The sequence below is a fragment of the Hyla sarda genome, chromosome 9 (assembly GCF_029499605.1).
Source record: "Hyla sarda isolate aHylSar1 chromosome 9, aHylSar1.hap1, whole genome shotgun sequence".
Classification (NCBI taxonomy): Eukaryota; Metazoa; Chordata; class Amphibia; order Anura; family Hylidae; genus Hyla; species Hyla sarda.
In genome coordinates, this window is record NC_079197.1 from 163,581,980 (window position 1) to 163,607,796 (window position 25,817).

Consider the following 25,817-nt stretch of genomic DNA (forward strand, 5'->3'; position numbering starts at 1 on the left):
TAGACAGCTTTGCAGATCCTGCTCGTTTGACAGCCCAGGAACAAGAGAGATAACAATGGCCGCTGCTCCCTTATATGAGCAGGGGGCGGGGTGAATCTGATTGGTCCGAACATCCGTCACTCACTGTTACACAGTGTGATGGGATTAACTACGTCACAAGGACCTCCAAAGGTCCTAAAGCAGAAATACCATAGAGTTCACCTAACCACGTGACCCGCAGGTCCTGCTACGCCATAGATAGGTAATTAACTATTTATAGGGCATTTATATAATATTTACATGCTTCCTAAGTAAGCTATTGGTGCAATAACCATCTGGATGAGAGGTGATTAGGGGTGAACTAAACAATGGGGACCCCGACGTCCTAGGGACTCTGGCTAAGGGGACCCACACGTGCAGGTACTGGATAGGATACGGTACCGGGACACCACATTTAAATCCTGTAAATAAGGAAGGTGTAAGTGACCAGGTGACTTGTTAGTAACCAATGGAACCCCTCCAAATTGCTCCCTTATATAGCAGGGAGGAGTCAACTTAGTTTCAGCTTAATGCATGAAACTAACCTGAGAGTGTCTGGTGTTCCTGAGGGAGACCAAGGCCTAACCATGCAGCCACGCTGCTACTATCCGTGGAACCCCCTACAGGTGAAAGTCAAAGCCTGGTAAGCACCAATACAGGGGAGAAGTCTAATCAGCATAGTCAAGTCTATCAAGTCTAAAGTCAACGTGGGTTGCATAATTGAGTCCAAGTCCACTACAACTTTTTCACATCACTAGAGTCTTTTATAGAGGACTCAGGATGGACGAGCGGGCCAACTTAATCAATATATTGAAGATTACTATAAAGGTATTGATCCAGTCTGCTCTAAATCTGGACAGAAGCCTGGATTCTGATTTCCCCCCATTGCAGAAGTTTTTCTTTGTATGGCCAGAATAAATCTTTTTTTGGCCCCTTGGAACTGGTAGAAAAGCTTTGCCCTGAGTCAGAGGACATCTTTACTAACATACGGAATCTTCCAGAAATGAAGACTTATTTCGGTAGAGGGAGAGCTTGGCTGCATTTGTCATTGATGCAGAAGAAATTGGCTGACTACTTACAAGTTCTTATTGATCACAAGGATCTGCTAAGTGTTTTTTATGAGCGGGACGCTTTAAAGGAGTAGTCCGGCGCGCACTTTTTTCATGTTATCCCGTCCGGGCTGCAAAATAAAAGAAAACGCACTCTCTCTTACCTGCCAATGAGCCCGCGGAGCTCCGGTACAGGTGTTCGGTCCCCGGGCTGTTTTCTTCTTACTTCCTGTTAGCCCGGCACGTCACACGGAGCTTCAGCCTATCACCAGCCGAGGCGGGACATCGCTGCGGCCAGTGATAGGCTGAAGCTCCGTGTGACGTGCCGGGCTAACAGGAAGTAAGAAGAATACAGCCCGGGGACCGAACACCTGTACCGGAGTGTACCGGAGCTCCGGGGGCTCGTTGGCAGGTAAGATAAAGTGCGTTTTCTTTTATTTTGCAGCCCGGACGGGATAACATGAAAAAAGTGCGTGCCGGAGTACTCCTTTAATGATGGAGGAAGAAGGAGCTGTTATTGTTGGTCTTCTTATGGGACTTAACATGATTGATGCAAATTTATGCCTCAAGGGAGAAGATTTAGATTCTCAGGTGGGCATCATTGACTTTTCTTTCTGTCTCAAGGATATACAGCAAAATGATAGTGAAAAAAAGCAGATGAAATTACTACAGTTCTTGATGAAAAGCTGAAAAGCACTATGTTGAAGAGCTAAACAGACACTTAAGTTACACAGTCTGAGATCTTCAATCAAAAATTGAGCTCATGGAAAAGACTAATTCAAAGTTAAATGAAGAGCTTGTGGCTGCCAAAGATCGTATTGTATCACTGCAGGACGAGCATAACCAGTTACTACAAGAGAGTGTACGCATGCAAAAGACGACTGAAAGACATTTAGAGGTAAATATGCAGGATACAAAGGTTGAATTGGAAACTTATAAGCAAACGCGCCGAGGACTAGATGACAAGTCCACTACAGGTCCCAGCGAGCCAACAAGCCTCCGGAAGTTCACTGGTCATCTCCTTGGGCCTAAACTGAGCTGTAAAGACTTTAACATCTGTCTGCCTCAGTAAAGCTGCCGTTGTTTCGTAACCTTGCATCGGAGTGATTATTTGTCCCGCTCCTGGCCCAGGAACCAGCAACCATACCTTGGGTGGTGTAGAGGATAACCACGCCCTGGCTTCACAAACACTAAGGGTTAATACCATCTGCCCTAAGGGTTATAACATCTGCCCTTCCAACACCCTTTAGCATAGTTGCCTCCAAAATCAGCCCCAATTGGTGTTGTTTCCTGCTGGACCTTTGGGGCCGATCATTGTTTTGGAGCTTAGGCCCATTAGAGGATCTTTGGCAGTCTGGTGGGCCAGAATTTTTTTTTTTACTGATTTATGTATTTCTTTTTTAGTTAGGGGAACTATTTATTTTTTTCCCTTGGGTCCTAGTGCTGGTATTGTATGGGAATTTTTGATACTATAGAGGGAACTGGAACATCAATGAAAATGTTAATTTTCTGGCAACGATTCATGGTCGTCCATTGATTTTGTGGAAGGCTTGTGACCCAACAAAGCCAAGAGATTTGCTCTGGATTTTCCCTCTAAGTAAGGTCTCAATTGACTCCTCCAGTGCTCACAATCCCAAGATCCCTGACATGGCATTTGGAATTTGATTGCCAGAACCAATCATTTTAATAACAAAGGTTATATCCATATATTAAGATTGTGCCATGGTGGTTGCTAAGTCATGGTCATGGTGATGGCTGAGAAGCTTAAAGTCTCAGTCACTGAATGTGTTGTTTTTGCAAACTCCCAATACCCTCTTCTCCTGCGGGCTCCATATATCTCATGAGAACATCTCCTCAGCCTATGTTAATGCTGACCTTAGTTTATTGGATTAGCGACTTGTATCTGCTTGTTCTTTCTTGAAAATATCCATTTGTAATGATCGGCTTGTCAGGTCTAGTTACTTTGCTATTGCTTATTGCATAATTTTGACTTGGGTCTATAAATCCATCGTGTGACACAACCCTTTGTGCACATCATCCATCATGGAGTTGTTTGATTTTAGCGATACTCCTCATACACAACACAAATGACTTAGGACTCTTGGGTTGTGTGTGGTCTACTGAACCCAAAAGCAAATATAGACATAAATCAAATGTCTACAGCTTTATTGTGTGTATAGGCAGCTTCACATAGGAGAAAGGCCATGCAAAATCCACACGCAAACCATATCCAATTGTTTTCAATAGGATTCCAGGTGGTTCATATGATGCAGATTTTACAACACAGGTTTGTGGGGGAAAAAAGTGTCCTGGCATTTCTTGGCAAGGATTCCAAATCTGTGCCCATAAATAAAACAAAATCTGCGACATAGAAAAGAAAAATACAAATCACAGTTGAATGGAGTAAAAATGAGCATGCTCCGCCATTGCTCCATTCAAATAGGGAACACGGGAGAACCGTTCTTATGTTAGATGGAATCCCATGAAATCAGACACTTATCAACTATCCTTTGGTTATGTGACTAGTAGGGATTCTTAAGAAAACCTCAGTAAATTTATAAAATTCCTTTTAAATGATTCTATTGGGATTTTCTCATAAGCAAACAAGTTAAGACATTAGTACAAGTAGTGAATAAAAAAACATGTTGAGTCTTCATCTATACATAGAGAAGTATAGAATGTTAGTGATGATATGAATATCAGATCAAGACTGACTGTACAAAACAATCTAAATAGCCTTAGGGCTATTAACTTGGTGGATTGCTACTTCAGTTTAAAATGTAACCTGGTGTCTATAGCTGAGGTGAAGCAATTATGAAATTCTGTTTACTTGAGGCCACCACTAGGGGGAGCTCCCTGTAGACAAAGTTACTCAGTGCCCAATGAGTCCAGTGGGAGCCATATAAAACCATATGCAGTGATCTTCTCCTAGAGGCAGCTGAAGGTAGTACTTTCATTTTAAAAGCGAACCTGTCATGAGTTTTTACCCCCTGTAACCACCATCCAGCTGTTTTACAGCAGAAGATGACCATGTTTTCATGTCCTGGAATGATGCTTGGAATCTGGAGAAAAGAAGCTATATAAATGTCTTGTGCTGTATGTAAATGATGAACAAGTAGTCCCCGGTTCGTGGAGCGTTCTGAACTAGTCATAGGCTGTAATCACGTGTCTTCAGCCTCTAATCCCACCTATGCGAGACTGACAGCCCGGGCACAGCTGACTTCTCATCTTCTCTTCTCTAAGGGTCTATTCACACAGAAGAATTTCCGCTTGCGGAATTCCGCCTCAAATTAATTCCCATAGACTTCTATGGGATTCCGCACTCCCATTCACACTTCTGAATTTCCGCTTGCGGAATTCCGCAAGCGGAAATTCAGAAGTGTGAATGGGAGTGCGGAATCCCATAGAAGTCTATGGGCTTTAATTTGAGGCGGAATTCCGCAAGCCAAAATTCTGCTGTGTGAATAGACCCTAAGATTCGACTTAGGGTCTATTCACACAGCAGGCCCACTCCTCTGCACTAAACGCTGATGTCACAAATCAAGGAGGGTCACTGTGCACCCGTGCCCCGGCTTTCATTCATCCATAATCATGCCTCAGTAGGCATCATTAGAAACCAAAGAGGCATGGGTACAGCCTGGGGAGTGGGGTCTAGTCCCAAATGCTGCCCCGCTACTGGAGGCATGGGTACAGCCTGGGGAGCGGGGTCTAGTCCCAAATGCTGCTGTCAGGATCCGGATGGGTATACTGTGAGGATACTGGTGGTGGATCCTCTGTGTCAGTGGGGTGATGACGTGGGCTGTACCAGGGGAACGGAGTCTAAGGGGTTACTGGTTTTCACCAGAGCCCACCGCAAAGCAGGATGGACTTGCAGCGGAAGGTAACCCCCAGGTCGTTCCACCCGATAGCGACTCAACCCCAACTGACGGCTGAGACAGGCGTAGTACAAGGGATTAGGCAAGAGCAAGGTCGGACGTAGCAGAAGGTCAGGGCAGGCAGCAAGGATCATAGTCAGGGGCAACGGCAGAGGTCTGGAACACTGGCTTGGAACATACACAAGGAACGCTTTCACTGGCACTGAGGCAACAAGATCCGGCAATGCAAGGAAGGGGAAGTGGGTTTTTATAATGAGGGCACAGGTGTGAGTACTGATTGGGCCAGGCGCCAATGAGTGGCGCGCTGGCCCTTTAAATCGCAGAGAGACGGTGCGCGCGCACCCTAGGGAGCGGGGCCACGCGCGCCGGCACTGAGCCGACGGAGGGCAGTACAGGCGAGGGGATTGGGATGCTACGCGGGCCGCATCCCCGCCGGTAACACTGATGCAGCGCTCCCGGTCAGCGGGTCTGACCGGGGCGCTGCATGAAGGTGAACGCCGCGAGCGGTCCGGGGAGGAGCAGGGACCCGGAGCGCTCGGCGTAACAGCTGCCCCGCTACTGGGACTAATTGCTTCTGATTTACATACTGCACTGAAGAATTATAAAACTTATCTTCTCAACTTTGTCAGCATCGTGCCTGTTCATGAAGACATAGTAGGGAGCATCATCTTAGACTGTAATATGGGTTGCTGGTAGTTACAGGTTCCTTTTAAATGATAAAATTCTGTGTACTTGGGGCCACCACTAGAGGGAGCTGACTGCAGACAGAGTTACTCAGTGCCTAATAAAGTCATTGGGAGCCATATAGAATTGTTACGCCTAGCGCTCCGGGTCCCCGCTCCTCCCCGGAGCGCTCACGGCGTCTCTCTCCCCGCAGCGCCCCGGTCAGTCCCGCTGACCGGGAGCGCTGCACTGTCATGGCCGTCGGGGATGCGATTCGCACAGCGGGACGCGCCCGCTCGCGAATCGCATCCCAGGTCACTTACCCGTCCCGGTCCCCTGCTGTCATGTGCTGGCGCGCGCGGCTCCGCTCTCTAGGGCGCGCGCGCGCCAGCTCTCTGAGACTTAAAGGGCCAGTGCACCAATGATTGGTGCCTGGCCCAATTAGCTTAATTGGCTTCCACCTGCTCCCAGACTATATCTGATCTCCTCCCTTGCACTCCCTTGCCGGATCTTGTTGCCTTGTGCCAGTGAAAGCGTTTAGTGTGTCCAAAGCCTGTGTACCTGAACTTCTGCTATCCATCCTGACTACGAACCTTGCCGCCTGCCCCCGACCTTCTGCTACGTCTGACCTTGCCTCTGCCTTGTCCTTCTGTCCCACGCCTTCTCAGCAGTCAGCGAGGTTGAGCCGTTGCTAGTGGATACGACCTGGTTGCTACTGCCGCAGCAAGACCATCCCGCTTTGCGGCGGGCTCTGGTGAAAACCAGTAGCCTCTTAGAACCGGTCCACTAGCACGGTCCACGCCAATCCCTCGCTGACACAGCGGATCCACAACCCGTAAGCCGAATCGTGACAAGAATACTGTGTACAGTACTGGTCAGATCACACATAGAATACTGTGTACAGTACTGGTCAGACCACACATGGAATACTGTGTACAGTACTGGTAAGACCACACATAGAATACTGTGTACAGTACTGGGCACCAGTGTACAAGAAAGATATAGTGGAGCTGGAGAGGGTTCAAAGACGGGCACCCAGGGTAATACGGGGAATGCGAGGACTACAGTACCCAGAAAGATTATCAGAATTAGGGTTATTTAGTTTAGAAAAAAGAAGGCTTAGGGGCGACCTAATAACTATGTATAAATATATCAGGGGACAGTACAGAGATCTCTCCATGATCTATTTATACCCAGGACTAAATCTATAACAAGGGGGCATCCTCTACGTCTAGAGGAAAGAAGGTTTCTACACCAGAACAGACAGGGGTTCTTAACTGTAAGAGCAGTGAGACTGTGGAATTCTCTCCCGGAGGAGGTGTTCATGGTGAACTCTGTAAAAGAGTTCAAAAGGGGTCTGGATGCCTTTTTGGAGAATAATAACATTGCTGGTTATGTATACTAGATATTTAGGGACAGGATATTGATCCAGAGATTTATTCTGATGCCATATTTGGAGTCGGGAAGGAATTTTTACCTCTAGTATGAGGGTGTTTTTTTTTACCTTCCCCTGGATCAACTCAGTAGGGACTCATTAGGGATATAGGTTGAACTAGATGGACTCTGGTCTTTTTTCAACCTTATGAACTATGTTACATATAAAACCAAATGCAGTGATCTTCTCCTAGAGGCAGCTGCAGGTAGTGTTTTACTTTTAGGGTAGGGGCACACATAGTGTTTACGCACGAAATCCCCTGCGCAGTGAGAAATCCGCTGCATATTCTCCTATAAGCAGACACACAGGGCTACCTGGTGGCAACCCTGTGCGCAGTGAGGTTTGGAGGCGGGGCCAGTGCATCTCAATCACGTCGGCGGGCAGCCCTGTGTGTCTGCTCATAGGGGAATACGCAGTGGATTTCGAGTAGGGTGAAATTCGCTATGTGTGACCCTACCCTTATAAGAATACAAAGCTTTGTGTAAGAAAAATGAAGGTGTAATTGATGCCAACAATTCAAAATATTCAGGATCTTGAGCATGGCCAATTGTGGGAAATTACGTTCTCTTAGAATTCTAAATAGACATACACACACAAATACATTTAACGCACCCGTCATTTTAACCTGATGTGCCCCCATGGAGTCTCAGGCAAATTACAGTAAATTAGGAATTTTACATATAGAGGCTGAAAACACTTCTCATAGTAGAGAGTTTGTTACAATTCTATTTGAGCTAAATATATAATATATACAGCACATATTTTTCCCCTTAATGCAGTTTGTGTAAAATAAGGCCCTTCTGTTTTAAGAAAAAAATATATAAAAAAAATGTAGAAGACATACCAAGCGGCAGCCGTTTAGCCAACACATACCAAAAATCTCTGAACTGCGTCTGGTCATTAAGGCAGAAAATACCAGGTTATAAAGGGGTTAAAGTAGCATGAGACCAGCAGCAAGAAATAGACGTATACACACAACAGCGTCTTTATGATCTTATGTTACTTTTATCATACGTCACCCTATCGAGCGGCAGATCAGAATCAGTGATCTGAAATATGGCTCAGCGCAGCCTCTTGTGGCCAGATAGGAAACTGCAGGTATAAAAAGATATAAAACAGCAAAAACAAAAAATAAAGTATAAATATGGACAGCAATAGCCTGAAAAAAAAAGAAGATACAAGAAATATGAACTTGCGTAGAGCTACATTGTCTAGAATCACTGCTTTAGGTCCCTATTCTGAAGGCTGCCATGCTTACTGACACCAGGCGATAAGAAATTTCGGATTGGTGGAAGTGCTCATAAATCACTAAGAACCTCCATCACTTTGAAGGAGGAATCCCTCAAAGATGCAAGAGGTCCTGGAATAGCCTGGATAGATGCCTCCTGCAACCCTTAGGTCCTTTCTGCAGTGTTCCTCTAATGTTCATGCTTAGATGGTGCTTTATAGGTGTAGTTAAGGGTATGAAATGCTGCTGCTGCTGGATCTAATGGACAGTTTAGCAGTCAGGACTGAGAGGAGGGGGAGGGGGGTGTACAGAGAGAGTGCCTGGCTAGGATTATGTCATTGAAACTAACACAGTGTTTTCCAAACAGTATGCCACCAGCTGTTGTAAAACTACAACTCCCAGCATGCCCGGACAGCCTTCGGCTGTCCGGGCATGCTGGGAGTTGTAGTTTTGCAACAGTTGGCGGCGTACTGTTTGGAAAATACTAAACTAGAAGGTTGACATAATCCCAGACCTGCACTCTCTCCATAAACCGCTCCCCCTCCTCTCTGTCCCGACTACTAAACTGTCCGTATCAGCTACAGCAGCAGCAGAAACTACAAGTGGACAAGAGCGAGGATGATGGAAAAGAGAGGGGGAGTTAACCGATTACTGCCCCCCCCCTGGAATTCTGTCTATACGTGGCCAAACATGGGTTCCTGAAAATCGACAAAGATTAATCTCACCATATGTCATGATTAAGAACCAAGGGATTCGAAATGTGTCAACGTTTCTTTTGCATTTTAAGGTGATCATTTTTTTGTTACTTTTTTTGTATTTTACTGATGCCCTACTACAACCCATATCTGTGCACCCGAAACTCTGCACAATGGTGTCTCCTGTGAACATCTAGCAAACAGCGGTAAGCTGACCACATTGCTTTTTTCTTTTATTATTATTCCTAACACCTGAACAATGTCATGTGGTTTTTATGTGACCTTTCCTGTCCTGCCAGCAGCAAGGTAAGAATCCATTCATTTCTGTTTGCATTTGTGTGACTCTATATCTAGTGAGTGTGTTGTATGCTAATTTTATGTGTTGATCGTGTGCATGAGTGTGTCCATGTATGTTGCAAATGTACTGTATGTACTGTAAGTGGTCATGGTATGTAAGAATGCGTCCATGTAGATTAGAGAACAGATGTATGAGTGTGTCTTTTTAGGAGGTTAATGTATGCATAAGTGTGTTTATATAAGCGGTCTCTGTATTGTTATATACTGCGCTCCGGCCGTGAGCACAGTAGCCCCGTGTCCCCGCTCACCGGCCGTGAGCGCAGTAGCCCCCGTGTCCCCGCTCACCGGCGGGGGCCGGGATTCGCATTGCAGGACGCGCCCGCATGCAAATGCCGGCCCGTCACTTACCCACATCCACTCCTGCTGCTGCTGCTCCGTCTCAGTCTCGGCGCGCGCGCCCCCGTCCCTTTGAAATTTAGAGGGCCAGTGCGCCCATAATTAGTAGTGCACCTGAACACTATAATATAAATCCCTGCACCTCCCACACATTCCTGTCGGCTCTTCAGAGAAAGCGTATCCTATTGCCAGTTTTCCATACCCGTGTACCCAGACCTTTCCCGCTACGTTTTTGACTACAAACCTTTGCCGCCTGCCTTGACCTTCTGCTACGTTGACTACGCCTCTGTCTCATTCTCTGGTACCTCGCCTTGCCCAGTACCTGTGTGGTCGAGCCGTATCGGGGGTAGCGACCTGGGTGCCGCTTGCCGCAGCAAATCCATCCTGCCTTGCAGCGGGCTCTGGTGAAGACCAGCGGCACCTTAGATTCCGCTCCTCGATACGGTCCGAGTCATCTGCCACACAGGTAGAGGATCCACTACCTGCTCTGTGACATCCGCATCCAGGCACGTGACATGTATGTATGAGTGCCCCCATGTACTTTAGTGAACAGATGTACGAGTGTGTCTATGTAGGTGTTAAATGCATGTACGAGTGTGTGTATCTCAGTGGTCCCCTTATGTACCCATATACCGGCTTTGGCAGGGTACCTAACGTTATCGGCTCTGCGGGCAGATACCTTGGCTAACGCCAAGGGGGATGCCGGGAGCATTTGTGGTCCCCTAGTAGCTTCGGAGAAAAGGGACATCGAACCTGGAACCTCGCAGGTACCTTTTGGTCCGGAGGCGAAGGGTAAGGTTTGTTGGGGGGCCTCTCTCCTATCGGAGAAGGGCTTGCGATAGACCGCATCCTTTGTGCACTTTTTCTTGCACTTTGGGTGAATCGAGAGCACGTTCCTCGGCTTAAATAATAAAAAAAATACCGTACTTTGTGTGTGTATGAATGGTCACAATGTTTATGCATCTATGTACTGTAGTTTATATGACCACATGCATTAGTGCATCCATGTATGTGTAGTAGCCCTTGGGGGGGGGGTGTATGGTAGTGGTGGTATGGTATAGGCATATAAGGGGTTAATGTTAACTCTAGAAGAGTTTGTGACGCCAGGGTGAGGGCTGGTATGCTGAATCAGTGTTCCGGCCTATCGCCGCCCTTCCCAGTAACGATAGGTGCATAAAATAACTGAAGGTCCACAAGGAGATTTGAACTTGAACTTGAATAACGTTTACTGAAGTGCTTGCAATATTCACGGTACAGTCACAGTCTCGTACAAACAGTCCTTTGGTTACTTAGCGATTGGCAGTAGTTGCGGACCTTGAGCTAGACAATAAGTCTCTTAATTTAGGAAGAGATTTGCAGATCCGTCCTGATTTAGGGGAGGTATTAGGTCCGGAGATGCTGCAGAGTGTTTGGGAGGTGATACACTCTATAATTATAATTGTTCAGCCGTTGCCGCAAGGCTCGGGCCTAACTCACTGCGAATACTGCTGTACAGATCTTGCTTGCTTAACAGCCCACGAGGTAAGAGAGAGAAACATGGCCGCCGCTCCCTTATGTGGGCAGGGAGCGTGGCGAATCTGATTGGTCCGAACGTCTGCCATTCACCTTACATGGTGGGATTGCTTACGTCACAGGATCTATATACATTATAAAACCAAAACGAGGCTAGAGATACCAAAACGAGGCCTGGAACGCATCCAGAGTGAGGCTTGGAACGCATCACATGACCCGAAGGCCCTGCGACACCATGGAAACAAGTAATTAACCATTTATTTACATTTATACTATACTATTTATATTATTTATGCTTAAATTACTAATTATACGCCAGGGGTAGACTAGATTACAGGGATCCCTACGTCCTAGGGACTCTGGCTATGGGGACCCATAAATAGATAAGTACCGTATGAAATGCGGTACTGGGACACCACATCTGTGTTAAATGTGTATGTCTATATGAGTGGTGAATGAGTGTGTAAGTGAGTAAGCAGTGAGTGTGTACGTGTGTATATTCCTTTATGCTTTGACTCCACTGTATAATGGATGTGTGGCTGAGACTAATAAAAAGATATTCAAGCTAAAATATGGACGGGTGCATAGGGATAAAGCAGAATTCTCTCTTATAATTGATGCCTATTCTGACCCCTATAAGTTTTTCATTTCTCTTTATGAGGGCTCATTTTTTGTGCCCCGATCTGTAGTTTTTAACAGTACCATTGTTGCTTGGATGTGACTTTTTGATCGTTTTAGTTACTAACTCCAACTCCCAGCATGCCCTGATACAGCAGCTGCCCCAAATGAAAACTACAACTCCCAGCATGATGGACTATATAGCAGTATATAGTAGGGATCGACCGATTATCGGTATGGCAGATATTATCGGCCGATAATCACGATTTTGGGCATTATCGGTATCAGCAATTACCTTGCCGATAAGCCGATAATGCCCCGCCCCTCGCACCGCCCCCACCGCACCGCGATCGCCCCCGACCCGCCGCACCGCGACCGTCCCCCCGACCCACCGCACCGCGTCACACCCCCCACCGTACTGCTGGGCAGTATACCGGTATGGATTTTTGCACATACCGCTATACCGGTCGGGCCCCTCCCCCACCCTCCGAGTCAATAAAAAAAAATTAAACTTACCCATAATGAGGGTGGTCCGGGCCATCCATCCTTCCTTCCTGTAGTGTCCGGCGGCATTCCAGGTGGAGGGTGAATCGGTCCGGGCTGTCCTTCTTCAGGGGTCATCTTCTCCACTCCGGGCAGGCTCCGGCCTAGTACGCTGCATAGACGCCGCTACGCCGTGACATCAGGTGCGTCGCTGCGCACGGGCGTCACTGCGCAGCGGCGTCTATGCTGCATTACTAGGCCGGAGCCTGCCCGGAGTGGAGAAGATGACCCCCGGAGAAGAAGGACAGCCCGGACCGGTTCACCCTCCACCCGGAACACCGCCGGACACTACAGGAAGGATGGATGGCCCGGACCACCCTGACAGGTAGGGGGAGAGAAGCGGGTGGCGGCGGAGGCGGCCTATGGCACCACAAAAGCCACTGCAGTGCATTGATTTAAAGCGCCCGCTTTAAATCAATAATCTGCAGCAGTGTCGAGGGGGGATAAATAGCCGATAACTTATACCGGAATATCGGTATAAGTTATCGGATATCGGCCCTAACCTCCACCGATTATCGGTATCGGCCCTAAAAAAAAAATACGATATCGGTCGATCCCTAGTATATAGTATAGGTCAGTGTTTCCCAAGCAGAAGTGCCTTCAGCTGTTGCAAAACTACAACTCCTAGCATGCCCGGACAGCCAACGGCTGTCCGGGCATGCTGGGAGTTGTAGTTTTGCAACAGCTGGGGGGGCGCTCTGGTAGGGAAACACTGGTATAGCACATGGTGAAACATTCCGGGAGTTGGAGGATTGGTTGGATAAATAACGGCCATTGCATTGCCGGTATTTTTAATATATAAAAATACCGCTAGGGTGGCCAAAATACCGTCTGTGCCTGTAAAATACCGGCCAGGAGGCGTCACCTAAAGTGATGTCAGCCCTGCAGTCAGTGGACAAAACGTTACATGGCGTAGCATAGACTGTATGAAGTTGATGACATCATTGCGATGACATGTACAATTTCCATTATTTCTAGGCCATGCGGGCCTACTCACTCCTAGAGCTACTATCATCAGGTTACACGTCCTTCAGAGGAATAGCATTGCACCCTGTCGTTGGCCGACAACCAGCAGTCAGAGGAGTCTGAAAGAGTCCACCCCGCAGCCAATAGGAACCCGACTACTGTTCCCTCCTAGTGTGAAATTCCTGTCGGTCGGCTCAGGGCCTTGGCCTGTCTGAAGAGTGTGAGGTTTCCCTGCTCAGGTACGAAAGATAGTGAAGTAAATTGGGAAACGATACTTCCACATGAGACCCCTCTGTGCCAGTCTCCTCCAGCGGGCGAGTCTGATCCAGAAATATCTCTTTATACTAATTATATGATATGACTGGCTGCGAATTCATTCTATGACATAAGCCGGGGGCCGGGCCCCCCCCCCCCCCCCCGAGTGGGCTTTGTGGGTAGATGTAATACTCAACTGAGGACTTCTCAAAACAAAGAGAAAGAAAGTGCTTTCCAAGGTGCGGCTACTCTCTTACTGTAGTGGATTAGTATGTATGTGGTGCGGCGGGGTGTGAGGTGCAGGGTAGATGGTACTAAATTCGTGACGCCAGGGCGTGGTTTAGCCTTAAAGGGGTACTCCGGTGAAAACCTTTTTTCTTTTAAATCAACTGGTGGCAGAAAGTTAAACATATTTGTAAATGACTTCTATTAAAAAAAAATCTTAATCCTTCCTGTACTTATTAGCTGCTGAATACTACAGAGGAAATTCTTTTCTTTTTCGGAATGCTCTCTGATGACCTCACGAGCACAGTGCTCTCTGCTGACGTTATAATAATAATAATAATAATAATAACGCTTTATTTATTGTTGTCCTTAGTGGGATTTGAACCCAAATCCCCAGCACTGCAAGGCAGCAGTGCTAACTAGAGATGAGCAAACTTACAGTAAATTCAATTCGTCACAAACTTCTCGGCTCGGCAGTTGATGACTTATCCTGCATAAATTAGTTCAGCTTTCTGGTGCTCTGGTGGGCTGGAAAAGGTGGATACATTCCTAGGAAAGAGTCTCCTAGGACTGTATCCACCTTTTCCAGCCCACGGGAGCACCTGAAAGCTGAACTAATTTATGCAGGAAAAGCCATCAACTGCCGAGCCGAGAAGTTCGTGACGAATCGAATTTACTGTAAGTTCGCTCATCTCTAGTGCTAACCACTGAGCCACCATGCTGCCCTTAGCATACATCTGCTATGCACGGTTGCTAAAATGGACAGAGATGTCAGCAGAGAGCACTGTGCTCGTGATGTCATCAGTGTTCCAAAAAGAAAGGAATTTTTTTCTGTAGCATTAAGCAACTAATAAGTACTAGACAGTTATCGACTATGCAGTACAGCCAGGGCCCAAGGAGGTGACCAATGACACAGAGGCCTCGCAGGCTTGCTGGGACTTGTAGTTGGATGGGAGAATTTAGTGCAACATGTGGATAAAGACTTGATTGATGCCCGTTCCCCTAAAGTACTGGCCAGGTGGCAACCCTACCTCCCACCAACTATGTGCCTAATATAAAAGGGGTGTCCTCCTACGTCGTAGGTGACACCTGAGGCACCAAGGCCGGGGTGGTAACTGCTCGGTCTGCCCCCTTATAGCTATGCCCCTAGGTAAATATTTTACGAAAGTGACTTGGAGAAGTGACTTGAACCTCTTTACGTTCTAGAACAAGGGGATGAATTTTGGAAGCTCAATGCATGAGTATCTGGCAGGTAGGGTCGCCTCCTGGCCGGTATTTTACAGGCACATCCGGTATTTTGGCCACCCTGCCGGTATTTTTATATTAAAAATACCGGCAATGCAATGGGCAGTATTTATCCAACCAATCCTCCAACTCCCGAAATGTTGCACCATATTCTATACCAGTGTTTCCCAACCAGGGGTGCCTTCAGCTGTTGCAAAACTACAACTCCCAGCATGCCCGGACAGCCAACGGCTGTCCGGGCATCCTGTGAGTTGTAGTTTTGCAACAGCTGAAGGCACCTCCGGTTGGGAACCGCTGACCTAAACTATATACTACTATATAGTCCAACATGCTGGGAGTTGTAGTTTTCGTTTGGGGCAGCTGCTGAGCCACAGGATTGTATCAGGGCATGCTGGGAGTTGTAGTTAGTAACTAACTACAATTCCCAAATTTAATTTAAAGGGTTACTCCTGTAGAAAACTTTATTTATTTATTTTTAAATCAACTGGTGCCAAAAAGTTAAACAGATTTGTAAATTACCTCTATTAAAAATCTTAATCCTTCCAGTACTTTTTAGGGGGCTAAATACTACAGAGGAAATTATTTACTTTTTAGATTTCTCTGATGTCATGACCACAGTGCTCTCTGTTGACCTCTGCTGTCCATTTTAGGAACAGTCCAGAGCAGCATATTTTTGCTATGGGGATTTTATCCTTCTCTGGATAGTTTTATAAAATGGACAGCAGAGGTCAGCAGAGAGCACTGTGGTCGTGACATCAGAGAAATCTAAAAAGTAAAGCATTTCCTCTGTAGTATACAACCCCTAAAAAGTACTGGAAGGATAAATATTTTTTAATAGAAGTAATTTACAAATCTGTTTAACTTTCTGGCACCAGTTTATTTAACCCCTTAAGGACTCAGGGTTTTTCCATTTTTGCACTTTCGTTTTTTCCTCCTTACCTTTAAAAAATCATAACCCTTTCAATTTTCCACCTAAAAATCCATATTATGGCTTATTTTTTGCGTCGCCAATTCTTCTTTGCAGTGACATTAGTCATTTTACCCAAAAATGCACGGCGAAACGGAAAAAAAAAATCATTGTGCGACAAAATCGAAAAAAAAAAACGCCATTTTGTAACTTTTGGGGGCTTCCGTTTCTACGCAGTGCATATTTCGGTAAAAATTACACCTTATCATTATTCTGTAGGTCCATACGGTTAAAATGATACCCTACTAATATAGGTTTAATTTTGTCGCACTTCTGGAAAAAATCATAACTACATGCAGGAAAATTTATACGTTTAAAAATGTCATCTTCTGACCCCTATAACTTTTTTATTTTTCCACGTACGGGGCGGTATGAGGACTCATTTTTTGCGCCGTGATCTGAAGTTTTTATTGGTATGATTTTTGTTTTGATCTGACTTTTTGATCACTTTTTATTTATTTTTTAATGTTATAAAAAGTTACCAAAATACGCTTTTTTGGACTTTGGAATTTTTTTGCGCGTACGCCATTGACCGTACGGCTTAATTAATAATATATTTTTATAGTACGGACATTTACGCACGCGGCGATACCACATATGTATATTTTTATTTTTTTTTACACTGTTTTATTTTTCTTATGGGAAAAGGGGGGTGATTCAAACTTTTATTAGGGAAGGGGTTAAATGACCTTTATTAACACTTTTTTTTAACTTTTTTTTTGCAGTGTTATAGGTCCCATAGGGACCTATAACACTGCACACACTGATCTCTCATCCTGATCACAGGCGTGTATTAACACGCCTGTGATCATCATTATCGGCGCTTGACTGCTCCTGCCTGGATCTCAGGCACGGAGCAGTCATTCGTCGATCGGACACCGAGGAGGCAGGTAAGAGCCCTCCCGGTGTCCGATCAGCTGTTCGGGACGCCGCGATTTCACCGCGGCGGTCCCGAACAGCCCGACTGAGCAGCCGGGATACTTTCAGTTTCACTTTAGAAGCGGCGGTCAGCTTTGACCGCCGCTTCTAAAGGGTTAATACCGCACATCGCCGCGATCGGCGATGTGTGGTATTAGCCGCGGGTCCCGGCCGTTGATTAGCGCCGGGACCCACGCGATATGATGCGGGATCGCGGCGCGATCCCGCTTCATATCGCGGGAGCCGGCGCAGGACGTAAATATACGTAGTATATAATTTAGGTCAGCGGTTGCCAACCAGAGGTGCCTTCAGCTGTTGCAAAACTACAACTCACAGGATGAACGGACAGCCGTTGGCTGTCCGGGCATGCTGGGAGTTGTAGTTTTGCAACAGCTGAAGGCACACCTGGTTGGGAAACACTGGTATAGTATATGGTGCAACATTTCGGGAGTTGGAGGATTGGTTGGATAAATACTGCCCATTGCATTGCCGATATTTTTAATATGAAAATACAGGCAGGGGGCCAAAATACCGGATGTGCCTGTAAAATACCGGCCAGGAGGCGACCCTACCTGCCAGATACTCATGCATTGAGCTTCCAAAATTCATCCCCTTGTTCTAGAACGTAAAGAGGTTCAAGTCACTTCTCCAAGTCACTTTCGTAAAATATTTACCTAGGGGCATAGCTATAAGGGGGCAGACCGAGCAGTTACCACCCCGGCCTTGGTGCCTCAGGTGTCACCTATGACGTAGGAGGACACCCCTTTTATATTAGGCACATAGTTGGTGGGAGGTAGGGTTGCCACCTGGCCAGTACTTTAGGGGAACGGGCTCTGTGAGAGCATCAATCACATCAAAACAAAAATAGTACAGTGGTCCCTCAAGTTACAAATTTAATTGGTTCCAGGACGACCATTGTATGTTGAAACCATTGTATGTTGAGACCAGAACTCTATGGAAACCTGATAATTGGTTCTGAAGCCACCAAAATGTCATCCAAAAATAGGAAAAAGTGAGGATTTAAAGAAAAATAAGTAGATAACTAGTATAGATAAAGCAAATCCAATATAGATAAAGCAAATTCCATATAAAAGTAATAAAGATCTGCTGGGAGCTGTAATCACTGTCTATGTCAGTGTTTCCCAACCAGGGTGCCTCCAGCTGTTGCAAAACTACAACTCCCAGCATGCCCGGACAGCCGTTGGCTGTCCGGGCATGCTGGGAGTTGTAGTTTTGCAACAGCTGGAGGCACCCTGGTAGGGAAACAATGGTTTATGTAGTGGACAGGAGCTTCTTCAGGGTCCTATACAGAACACACAGTGTCCCAAATGGAGCCGCCCTTACTTGGTGTCCAAAAGGAGCAGCTAACCCTGTCACAGGTAAGGAGTAGTACAGAACTTGTAGTTCCTCCCTGTACTGTAGGGGGCGCTACCAGACATCAGTCAGTGCATGCACTTCAGTAATACAGATGATTTACCAGTAAAATGCCCATTCTGATTGGTCAGTTCCTCCAGTTGTGACAGGTATCACAGATCTGTTGAGTCTGGTTTCAAGTTACAATGGTCCAGAAAATACCATTGTATGTTGAAACTATGGTATGTTGAGGCCATTGTAAGTTGAGGGATCACTGTACTGTTCAAAACTACAGATCGGGGCGCAAAAAATGAGCCGTCATACAGGCCCGTATAAAGAGAAATTAAAAAAAAAAGGTTATTGGGGTTCAGAATAGGACAAACTTTCTCTCACCTATGTGTTTCCTGTAATGTAACGCATATATAGTTAATTATGCAAATTAGCATGGGCGGTAATTTTTTTTTTTTTTTTTTTTGGCAAGAAAGGTGGCAACCCTACTGGCAGGTCACGTACCTCTGTGCAGGAATTGGTGGAACACTCCCGGTAGCTGTCTCGTAATGTCAGTGTCTGTCTGTCCGTGGTCGCTGGCTGTGTCACTATCACTGGGGGACTATGCAAGGCTGAGTTATAGCAACAGGTGGTAGGACGGAGGGGGAGCACAGAGACACAGAGACTGAGGAGGGGGAATTCATTTGGGAAGTGGGAGAGCGAGGAGAGGCCTGTGAGGAACACTGACGGCGACAGAAAATAGCAAGAAGACTGAGTTGTTTGGGGAGATACAATCCAGGACGGGGCAGAGGACGCAGCACTCCATCTAATGCGCCAACAATTACAATTCTGGAGACGAGTTAGTGAGAGAATATAGTAGACAGAGGTTCCAGGTGTTCACAGATCATACGGAATAAGATCTATGGAAATTTATAGGGTGAACCAAGGACCCCGGCATTGATCCCCATTCTATGGCTAGAATCCACACGGGAGTATTCATTTCTGATTCCCTATAGGATTGTTACATACTGTGACTCCTGCGGCCATCCGGCATCAACCAAGACCCTATAACGCTACATCTACTTCCTAGTGACTGGTCGCCGAACTTCACGAAATCCCATATTTAATTCCGAGGGGGAAAACAAAAAAAAGGAATTTGAGGCATTATTGGTTGTAAGTAAACACATTGCAATATGTCTTATTATGTATTGTGGTTGTCGGTGCCATAGTAGAACCGATTGACATGTTGTTTGTAGTGATGAGAGCGGCAAGGGCCTTATTCGAATTCACGATATTTGGCAAATATATGGATGAATATTCGTCCTATGTTCGCGAAATTCGCATATTCGCTATGTTCGTTCTCTTTTTTTTTTCTTTTTTCATGCTAAAATTCGTAATGAAATTCGCATAATGCGCATGCGCAATTGTATATTTCAAAATATATTAAAAATATATATATAAAAAAATCTAAAAAAATATATAAAAAAATATATATAAAAAAATATATATATAAAAAAAATTATTGTATATTTCACCTAAAAAGAAGGGAGAGATCAGTGTCCCGTCTAGAAGTGCCGATATTCGCATAAAAAAAAAAAAGAATATTCGTCATTATGAATATGTATATCACTATATTCTAAATGTTCGTGAAATCGCGAAGTGCCGATATTCGCGGTAAAAATTAGCATTTCGAATATTCACCAGGTGAACTAGGCACATGCATGGTTTAGGGGGGCAGGGCATTAATACCTTTATGTTTATTCTGTTTCATTTTTTTTTTACCATTCGGGTCTCCTTCCGCTAAGATAGGGACTAGATGGTGACTGTAACCCCTCGTTTTAGTGATTTATTATGTGCGACTCAATGGCGGCATGACACACGGTGGTGACTAAGTCGCAGTTTACTGAAACCGACTGCAATGTCATGGCCAGAATAACAGGCCGATTGTCTGGACTGCATGGCCTGGCTACAGGGGGCAGGGTTGAGGTACTGAAGCAGGGGGGCACCGTTGTTAAAGGGGTACTCCACTGGAAAACATTATATTTTAAATCAACTGGTGCCAGAAAGTTAAACAGATTTGTAAATGACTTCTATTAAAAATTCTTAATCCTTCCAGTACTTATTAGCTGCTGAATTCTACAGAAGAAATTCTTTTCTTTTTGGAACACAGAGCTCTCTACTGACATCATGACCACAGTGCTCTCTGCTGACACCTCTGTCCATGTCAGGAACTGTCCAGAGTAGGAGCAAATCCCCCATAGAAAACCTCTCCTGCTATGATCAGTTCCTGACATGGACAGAGGTGTCAGCAGAGAGCACTGTGGTCAGCCAGAAAGGAAATTCAAAAAGAAAAGAACTTCCTGTGGATCATACTGCAGCTGATAAGTACTGGAAGGATTAAGATTTTTTTTAATAGAAGTAATTTACAAATCTGTTGATTAAAAAAAAAAAATATGTTTTCCAGTGGAGTACCCCTTTAATGACTGGCACATAAGACAGAATATACTATACATCACTGTTTCCCATCTAGGGTGCCTCCAGCTGTTGCAAAACTACAACTCCCAGCATGCCCGGACAGCCTTCGGCTGTCCGGGCATGCTGGGAGTTGTAGTTTTGAAACAGCTGAAGGCACCCTGGTTGGGAAACACTGCTGACACATACAGATCTAAATCACAGCACAAACCTTTAGTATATACAACAACCTTCATTACTGATAAACAGATTAGATATTTACAGTTAATGGAAGATAATAAAGGGGTCCTTCGAATGGGAACATTCCCACATTTGCCAATTTTTACTGTGGATTTAATTCATTGCTAAGTAAAGATTGAAAGCCATATATATGTAGATCCACATGCGAATTTAATTGCAGATTTCCATCCTAGATCGACAGTGTAGTTTACAATAACACATTGTAACGAAGTTTCCAGTTGTCTCCTAATTAATAGTGATTAGCGGCAGGGGCCATATTCGAATTTGCGATATTTCGCAAATATATTGACGATTATTCGTCCTATGTTCACGAAATTCGCATATTCACTAAGTTCGTTCACTTTTTTTTCCCATGGGAAAATTTACATGAAAATTTGCATAAAAATTTTCATATGAAAAAAAACGAACAAATATTTGTTATTACGAATATATAGCACTATATTCTAAATATTCGCAAAATCGCGATAAAACTTAGCATTACGAATATTCGTGCTCAACACTACTAATTAACACTTATTTTCTATTCATAGGTTTGGGGTAAATCTACAAAATTGTTTAAATCAAGTTTTTATGTTAAAGGGGTATTCCAGGATTTTATTTTATTTGACTATGCTACAGGGGCTGTAATGTTAGTGTAGTTTATAATATAGTGTCTGTACCTGTGTGTGACGGTTTTCTCACAATTCTTCTGTGATTTTCACCCCAATATTTATTTTTAACAGCATACAAAATGACTGTTGTCTCAGATTTTTCCCAGCTTGCAATGTGGCCGAGACATTACATCACTAGTCAGCTGATGACAGGGAGCCTGTCTGCTTCAATGGGTGGAGCGATCACTGGGTGGTAGAGAGATCAATCTGCAACTAATGCAACAGCTGTAGGCACCCTGATTGAAAACCACAGGTCTTTTGAATGGATGCAGCTCATTTATGTTTCAATGGGTGGGGTGGCTGATGTGTGGGAGGGAGGAAAATGGAATTATGGGATTTGTAGGCAAAGAAGAAAACTCAAACAGGAAATACCTGTTCACAAAAAGCTAGCCACAGTGTTATGGTAATTTCACAACATAGTCATTTAGTCCCAAGACATTGTTATGGGAAAAAAAAACTCCAAATTCTTTCAGTTCTTACTCTGGCCACTAGGCCTAAAAAAGCTGACACTTCCTGTTCTGTACAGAAGTCTCCTTACAATAATAATAGACAGAACAATGACAGGTAACATCATATTATTCTCACACAAGATGCACCCGGTAGACGGACCAAGTGCTTGTGTATCCTCCAAAAAAAAAAAAAAAGGATGAGACATTTCACACTGGCTTTTACACAGGTCACAGAGCATGCCCATAGTAGTGAATGAACATCTTCTGTTCCTATAAACCATGTGACTACATTAAGGCCTATCCCTGAATGCTGTTTAGGACAGCCCAGGAAAGATGGCTGCCCCCCATAATCATAACATAGAATTAAACATAAACATAACATAGAATTAAAAAACATTGAGAAACAAAAAAGGAAGAATGAAACATTTATTAGTATCTGGTATAAATAGTTAAAAAACAGAGGTAAAGCTTCTTTTACACTGCCATTACGTCTCCGGCCGTCGGGGGAGTCGGGGAGAATAGTGGGAGAAAAAAACACTGCTTGCGCCGTCTTTTTCTCCCGCTATGAAATAACGCCACCCGATGGACCCCATTATAGTAAATGGGATCCATCGAGACCCGTTATTGCCTGTTGTGCCTTATCCCGATAATGGCCGTTAAAGGCTGGGAAAAAAAAGATCCTAACGGCCATTTAGGGGTGGATCGCTAGGGAAGTGTGAAAGTAGCCTAAGGCTGGGTTCACACCACGTTTTTCAAATACGGTTACCATATACGGTTTTCCGCTAAAAAACGTATGGCAAAAACCGTATACAACCGTATGACTCCAAATGGTTTTTCCCCGTACGGTTCTATCCGTTTGCATCAGTTTTTGCCAACGGTTTTGCTATTTTGTTGGAATTAGTTTTCCAGCAATTTAATAAAGTTACTATTGTTCTATTGAAATTCCAATCTGCACATGTGTCAACTCCAAAAACGGATAAAAAAAAAAAACGTGTGCAACCGAATTCTGAAATTCTGTGTACGGTTCTCATAGACAACAATGTTAAAAGAACCGCATACGGTTCGCATACGGTTTTCCAACCGGAGGCAAAAACGTGGTCGACAGCGTTTTTGCCTACGGTTGAAAAATCGGCAAAACCGTATCCGAGGCAAAACGAATGCAACCGTACACAACATTTGGAATACGGTTTACAATGTATTCGGTTTCGGATACAGTTGTATACGTTTTTTTGCGGAAAACCGTATACGGTTAACGTATTTGAAAAACGTGGTGTCAACCCAGCCTAACACGTTCCCTTTAAGAAAAGGTAATTCAGTCAGCTGATGACACAACAGTTAACATTCTAAAGTGACGTCACAGAATGCAGGGGGCTGCAACGAGATTGCAGGGGTCCCCAGCGGCGGGACCTCTGCGATCATACATCTTATCCCCTATCCTTTGGATAGTGGATAAGATGTATAAAGATGTGTAAGGATGTATAAAGCCGGAATACCCCTTTAAAGGAGATGTCTCATCCTAAATATTAATGAAAAACTTTCCTAACCACAGGGAAACCCACCCCCACTATCTCTTGTGCAGATAGGGGATACGTTTTTCAGTAAGTTTTTAGGGTGAGTCTTCTACTTTAACCCCTTCCCGCTATAGGACATATGCATACAGTACAGTACAAATGTATTGTAGCATAGTATAACCTGTAAAAAGTGTAAAAAATTTTATAAAAAGTTCTTCAACAAAAGTATCAAGGGTAATAAATAAATAAAAAAAATGCCCCTTTCCCAATAAAAGCCCTGTATTATCACCAAAAAAGATCAAAAACACAAATCATACACATAATAGGTATAGCCACATCCGTAATGACATGTACTATAAAACTATAATGTAAATTATCCCACACGGTGAATGCCGTAAAAAAACAACAACAAAAATCGCAAAATTTGCCAATTTTGGTACAAAATAGCGGAATAAAAAAGATCAAAATGTAGCACATATCGCAAAAATTATACCAATAAAAAGTACAGCTCATCCCGCAAAAAATAAGCCCTCATTCAATGGAACTGAGCTGCAATACCACACACAACCTGGGGACAGACGTGGCACTGTTTTTGGAAGAAATCAGCTCTGTTTTTCTATTTCTGGATAACCCCTTTAATTCATATGTAGTGGCCACAGGGAGTGATGAAAGTTTATGCTCGATGTAGTAGTATGTACATGTAGTATGTAGTTATATATGTAATGTGACAGGGTAGTTTAGCAGCTTTACTGGATTTAGCAATCTTGAGATACTTCTTAGCACGTGTATGTGTCAGGTCTAATGCAAATGTTCACAGGTTCTCAAGTTCTCAGTCCAACATCTTCAACTGTGATACAATATGTCAACTTTTCTTTACTTATACAGCTTCAGTTATAGAACACGATACCCGTAGGGTTATGTCCATTGATATCGTTCTGATGTGGTAGCCAAGCAGCACTATCTCTGACTGTAGGCTAACAAACAGATTATAGGTATTGCAGAGAGGTCCTTGTTCAACCTTCTTCTCTCCGGTTTAGTTGATATTCTCCCTCCCAGAGATAAAGAAACTTTAAGCACTCTTATCCTCACAGCGTGGACAGGAACAGAAGCAGGAACAGTAACTTAATTGAAGACAGGACCTTAAAGGAGTAGTCTAGTGAAAAGTATCTTCAGTCCATTGTGCCCGGGCTGCAAAAAATAAAATAAACAAAACAAACTTTAACTCACCTTCCTCCATTCCCCTGTAGCGCTGCTACAGCTTTGATAACACAGTGTGACGATCCATGTACACAGAAGAAGACCGGACGGGAGGACCAAACAGCTGTAGTGGTGCTATGGAGGTGAATTAAAGTTTGTTTTCTTCTTTTTTGCAGCTCGGGCACAACGGACTGAAGATACTTTTAACTAGACTACTCCTTTAAAGGTCCTGTCTACAATCATGTCACTGTTCTTGCTCCTGTTTCTGTCCAGGCTGTTGTGAGGATAGGAGTGCATAACGTTTCTTTATCGCCGAGACGGAGAATATCAGCTAAACCAGAGAGAAGGTTGAACAAGGACCTCTCTGCAATACCTATAATCTGTTTGTCAATTTGTCAGGAAGGTGAGTTACAGTATTCTTTTAAATGGTCTACATCAGCTATTAAATATCTAGGGGTTTTTCTTTTTTTTCAGCCCTGGCACAACGGACTGAAGATACTTTTTGCTAGACTACTCCTTTAACTGGGTATAATACATGTGGCCTAGGTGTAGGTTTGCCTAGCAACAGCAGACCTAGGGGATACACATGTGGCACTGGTTAGGACAAGGCCTCAACTGGTTCTAACAGGTTTAGGTTCACCCATTCTTCCTGGGATAGGGAGGTTGGACTAGGGACATCTCCTGCAATCATTGGCTAGGGGAATAATGTGACCAAAGCATCATTCATTTGAGTACAATAAACAAGAAACCAGCCAAGTTTTTCTTATTCTAGATAACTATTTACCAAATGACATGTCTGTTTAATCTGCTTTGTAGACGTATCATATTGTACTTAATCAAATTAATGGAGGGCACAGAGCACAGGAATGTCCCCTTGTTAGTTGTTGATGTGTCAATGCATTCGACTTTTCCTCCTTCAGATTCCGGTGGGGCTGCGTCTATGAGATCATGTCTTATTTGATTCAATTAAGCTACATTATTGTGACTATACCGTGTAAGGACCGGCCTCAGCTGATTCATGTCCCAGGCAAGGTCATAAGAAGGTCATGTGT

General features: G+C 44.5%; 1 protein-coding gene and 1 pseudogene across 1 annotated transcript in view; both read left to right on the forward strand.

Annotated features, from left to right (window-relative positions):
* The first annotated feature begins 798 nt into the window (after nt 1-798).
* Nucleotides 799-24,976, forward strand: LOC130291980 (RUN and FYVE domain-containing protein 1-like; annotated as a pseudogene).
* Nucleotides 18,963-25,817, forward strand: part of DDR1 (discoidin domain receptor tyrosine kinase 1) — a 104,245-nt gene continuing 97,390 nt past the window's right edge. The window contains exon 1 of the mRNA XM_056539108.1: nt 18,963-19,419. The gene's annotated coding sequence lies outside the window, so the exon portion shown is untranslated. The remainder of the gene's footprint in view (nt 19,420-25,817) is intronic.